We start from the raw sequence: 6,286 nt of genomic DNA on the forward strand, positions 1-6,286 counted from the left end.
TATATATATATATATATGTATGTATATATATATATATATATATATATATATATATATATATATATATATATATATATATATATATATATACATGTAAACGCACACTAATCCTACGCTGCAGAAAATATTCATGACTGATTATTTTTTAGCACCCACCATATTTTATCATCATCCTTGAATTATAACAAACAAAATAACTGAACATACTCTGGTTACATACGTCCAGGTATTTTCGTGACACGAAGTTTTACATCGCATAATCATAGTTCAGCCATATGCTTTCGAAGAATCAGAAAAGCTACGATTACTTAAGTAAATGGAAACAATATTTTCACGGCCTTCCCCCAAGGAAGAATATATCATATTGGCAGGTTTTGCGTGTAAATTGTTTAGATAAATCTGTCAAACTGGTAAAGTTAGGTTTAGAATATGTCTCCGGTGTATATTTTACAAAGTTTCTAGTTGAACTGCCTAGAATCAAAGACGATGAAAGTCTTTTTTCTCAAGTTTCCTGATTTCTTTGAGTATCTAACGTCACTGATGCTAAATCACTGTCTATTGTCTGAACTACTTCAAAGCATGACAGATATAATCATTCATTTTTAAATGTGTACGCATAACCTCTACCATACACATAGTTGTTGTTGTTACTATTTTTCTTATCAATTTCTTTATCATCATTATAATTATTATCATTATCATTTTCCGTAAAGAAAGATTCCACATCGTCTCGAAAGTATTTGTCATTGATAATGAGACTCGAAACTGATGACTTGTTATTCACCAATGCATTAGCTAACAATACCTGTTTTTTTTTTTTTTTGGGGGGGGGGGTAATTTTCTTGTTATTGATTTTCCAGAGAACCATTTCCAAGAAAATACTCTTAATCTTTTATGTTCTCGATATTACATAATCCATTTAGTTTAATAGACTTTCAAATAAAGAATGTTCTATGTTGTTTTCATAAACTTTACCTAGTTACCTCACCCCTTGTGGTATCAAATTGCCGAAATCATATGAAAGGAAAATATGAAAGACACATGAGACTTATGGAAGAATGAAATAATGATGATACGAAGGTAAGATGAAAAGTATACGTGTGATTAAAACAGGTATTTCCTCTGCCCTCTCATATTTTCACTGTCTCAATCTACACAAAAAAAAAAAAAAAAAAAAAAAATAATAATAATAATAATAATAATAATAATAATAAAAAAAAAATTAAGGTTCCATATTTTTCAAGATCTAGTTAAGTTTCATTATGTTTGATTAGCTTAACGCTACTATATGTTATGTCATTTGATATTTGTGTGGCTGTTATGTCTTCATGAAATTTCATTGGGTCGAACGATATGAATAGAAATAAACTTGAATGGATTGCATTTTTTTTTTTTTTTTTTGAAAAAAGAAAGGTCATGATTTGAGCATGGAGCAGCAAATGTATCCAGCTGATACAGTTTTAGTGTCAGATAATAAAGTCTAAGCAGCAGATATTGGTAAGAGATTTCCTAACATGAGTGTAGCCAGGAAAAGGTGAACGAAGGTGATAGGAGTGAATCCAAGAGGATTGAGCAACGTACGTCGATGTGATATTGGACAAATAAAATAGAGATGATTCCTAAAGGGAATATAACTGATAAGATGAAATATTTTTGAATGAATCACAGAACATGTGAACTAATCCCTAGCAGGGTGTTTATAAGAAGTGTTACTTAACAGCAGTTGAAATAACTTTATACAGTCTAATAATTATTTAACCTATAAAAATTCTAAATATAGATACATCCTGATTATTACTCTTAATTTCCCAATTTTTAAATGTGCTTCTGCATACATTATTTTATTTCTGTTTCCCGTTGTTATGTTTCTTGGGAAGCCTGAAAACAGACTCCCTGCTGCTTAATTTATATTAATTTCCTCAGAATAAAGAGCTGCCAGTTAAATTCTTCGAATTTAAAGGAATTCCATAGGACGAACCCTTTAACAAACTCTATAATATCGACCTTTAAAAGAAACTAAAATATTTTCTTTTCATTGAAACTCAAGGTATATGTTTACTAGTTCATTATGATATGCTGCTTCATATTTTCTTGTTTGTAATAGTATTTATTTGAGATCATTATTTCAAAGGTTAAAACGGCAGTCAAGTTAACGTATATTCACTTTCTTTGCATCATATATGGTTAGGTTCTCACATGCAATGAAGCATTTTTCAAATAAAAGGTTACTCTGCATATAAATTAGATCTATATGTCATCCGTTAAAACCAATAATAACATTTATCTAAGAACCTCTCTTGCCCAGTTTTCAAAGTAAAAACATTTCACATACTTTTTTCTTTGGACTGTATCAAACAATAATACAGGAATGAAAAATTCCTTTTTGGAAAAGGGATGAATGAATATGAATACGTGTGTTTTTATTTTATGATTGTGTGCATTTCAATTTCTCAATCCTCCCTTTTATACTATCAAAGATGTGAAAGTAGATTGGATGAATGTATGCTTCATTTATTCAACAAGGAACTCCCTATACAAACCGGTATCCTAGTCTGCATTTGTTAGTAAAACCCTATTAATTAGGTATAATTTTATAAATTCCCCCAAATTGAAGGTTTTCACTTTGATTTTCATGATATTTCAAGACGTCATGAACATTTAATTGTATGAAGTAAATATATCCCATATATCTTATTTTTATTAAATATATTCCTTATATTAAGCGAAAAAAGGAAAATGAAGTAATTTTGGACTACCCAGTGATTAAGGTTGTAGCTAAAGTTATTTGTCATATTCGAACATTTATTCTAAATCAAGTCATAAGTTTCTAGCCTTTAATAGATATTTTTATTTCTTTAAAAAAAAAATCAACCTTGGTATAAAAGTCTAAGATTCTTGAACCAATCAAAATACGTGTTACTAAACTTGTCAGCTATTTACTGAATATCTCCCCCATATAATAGAGAGCAAGTGTCTGGCTTTATCCACCAGATTTTTTAGATTTAAGAACAAATCCCCCAGAAGAATATTGGGAGTTAAATGGCAGGACAGGATTATAAATAAAACTATAAGAGAGATTACTCGAGTGCCATATGTGGATGAGATCATTGTGAGGGGAAGATGGAAATGACTTGGACATGCTCTTCGTACTCCCCAAGAGAGATTAGTTAACCGAACTTTTAACTGAGCTCCGCAAGGCACTACAAGAGTTAGAAGCCCCAGGCCTACATGGCTGAGGACTAAGAAGCTGGAAGTAGGGGAAGATGAATGGAGAAGTATTCATTTGAAAGTTCAAGGTAGAGACGACTTGCGAAAGCTAACTGAGGCCCTTTGCGTCAATAGGCGTAGGGGGAGATAATGATGATGTCTGACTAAATATATATATATATATATATATATATATATATATATATATATATATATATATATATATATATATACTGTATGTGTATATATATATATATATATATATATATATATATATATATATATATATATATATATATATATATATATATATATATATGGTTTCTTGATTATTATGTAAATGGATTGGATGGTTTGGAAAATTCATGTAATTTTTGGAGAACCCTGGTCATGAAAACTTGAACATCAATAACTAATGTATGAAAATTCTATGGAAATTGCCAAGAATTACTAGTTTTAACAATAACAATAATTTGGTTGCTAATGTAATTTGGAATAAGGTAAAATTTTGCAAGATATTTTCCCCAAGTAACTTGTTTCATGGTGAGTGCATATGAAAACCTCTCCTTTCGTAACATCCAAGAACCATGAAAACAAGAAAGACTATTTAACACTAATTATGATGGAAAATTCGACTGAGATTTAACCAGCACTGCAATTTGTCTAGGAAGTCTCAACTATGCCTTAACTATTATAGTTTGTGTTATTTCTTGGACTCCTCTATCGGTTAGTGTTGCACAGTTCTATAATCAACATTTTACTCTGTTGAAACTGGCATTAGCAATATTATTCGAAAAACAAATCAACCAAAATCTCAATTTCAGTAAATGTTTAAAGTTCGTCAAAGATTCAATGCCATGGTTTATTAAAGTGAAATAGAATCGCTAAATGGTTATTATGAACTAAAGAAAGACGATGGTTAAACATTCCTTCTTAATCATGATTTTAATAACAGTATAGTATTAATGTAAAAATGTGCACTGGAATATTCTAAGGAAAAGATGAAAGATTGGACATGGTGAACTTCAAGGTATTTGCTGTATGTATGAAATGTAGTAAATGTTCTAACCTTGCATTAATCATTCCATGTGCTCTAAGAGGTTCTTAAGAACCTATCTTTCAATCGATATACTAATAAGAATCAAAATTAATTACCATTTATGATAAAATTATAAAGAAGAATACATATACCTTTCTAAATCATTCTGAAAAAATTTAGGTCTAGTAAAATACAAATGTACATAAAAATTAATATCCTGTTATTTTCCACATCGATAACCACGTAATTGCTTTGTATGATAGAATGTCTGTCATTCAATCATTCCAATAACCTGCTGGTGATTGGTGTCTTAAGACTGTGTGAGTCATAACCGCCAATACAACATCTATTTAAACATAAGAGCCCATTTATGTATTAGTGGAAAAACCCTTGAATAATTAGATGTCTATATTTCATCGAAGGTGTTAAACATGGAACCGAGTAAACATGACATTTATAATCCATAATGCTTAATGTGTTAAACACCCATTAGCGAAATACATTAAATGCAAAATATTTGTTCCGGCTTCTATTTCTCATACAGTTTAGTTAGTTTTATCCTAAGAAAATATTTTCAATACAGGTTGATATCCCCAGATGCAGAGGCTGATGTACAGTAACCCCAACCTAACTTTGAAGTTACACTCCCATATGTCTTTGCTGATTTGCATTATAAATGTAATAACATCAGCTGGTTTAATATTCTTTTAGCGTCTGTTCCAAATAGACTGGGGTTCGTCCTATATTTTCTATTACAACGCAGCAATGGATGCAGCTTTCGGTACCTCAGATTTCAAATATAAGTGTACATCTTGAAATCATTGTCATAGACAGTTTATCATATACGCACGTAAAAGTTTATAATATATACATACATAAAAGTAATGATATATACGCACATAAGTCATAATATACTGTGCATCCTTCGGGTCATAACCACAGGGATATCAGATATTATGTGTAAAATTGTGAATTGGGATACCAAACCAATTAAGGTGGACTAACCCATTAAATTTCTAAACGACGTAATAAATTGCGTAAGGATTTAGTTACTAGGAATGCAGCCGACAATAATTCATACGTCAGGTTGCTAGATCCTCGCATAGTTTCTATTAGTAACCAATAGATGGCCTCAGTGAGGCCTTTTGGACAAATATTAGTGGAAATTTCCATTTCAGAAATAATGCTTCTGGAAGCCCCGTGCGGTCGTCCAAGACAGTACGAGGTCCAAGAAACTGGTTTGATTTGGTTCTGGACCATTAGTTCGTAAACCTCTCCCCTACATGTTAAGGGGTAAATAAGCTGAAAGCAGTCCAACGGCATATATGGATAAGGGTTAATTTACCTTGCTGAGTAGAACGACAATCTAAAACTACTGTTATAATACAGTAGTTACCGTGGCAGAGAATTTTTTAAAATCATCAATACAACTAAGCAAACTCTACTATGAGCATCTGTGATTTTCAATTCAATAATATCCATTCTTGCAATAACAAGATCAATGTCAAACTGCAAATACAAGAGATGAAAGCAGCTCTTTCATCATTAGAACAACTGTCCACAATAACAAGGGAAATAATAATAAGAAAAATATAATGGAAAGCAAGTGATAGGTCGAAACCTATATGACATGCCATGTTAATATCGATGACCTTAGGTTCGTATTCATTAAAAAAGAGAGAAATAGGTAACCTTAAGGAAATTAATCTTTATAATTTAATCCTTACGACATATAGCAATATTTAAAGCAAAACGAAAATTAATATCGTTAATTCTACATAAAGCGATGACTTCAAAAATATTTATTTCAGTTTAAATACTCAAGTTGAATACTCGTTATCAGTACATTACGTATTGCATAAAATGCAAGTGTTGACTGGAATTCCTATGTCTATATGACCATAGAAATATTCAAAGTGCTCCATTTGGCAATCTTTGCAGTAATTTCCACGTATCTAACCAAACAACATGAATGATAACTAAAGTAGATATTTAAATGGATTCCAAATACCTATGCGATATTTCATTACAATAATGTTT

The sequence above is a fragment of the Palaemon carinicauda genome, chromosome 40 (genome assembly GCF_036898095.1).
Source record: "Palaemon carinicauda isolate YSFRI2023 chromosome 40, ASM3689809v2, whole genome shotgun sequence".
Classification (NCBI taxonomy): Eukaryota; Metazoa; Arthropoda; class Malacostraca; order Decapoda; family Palaemonidae; genus Palaemon; species Palaemon carinicauda.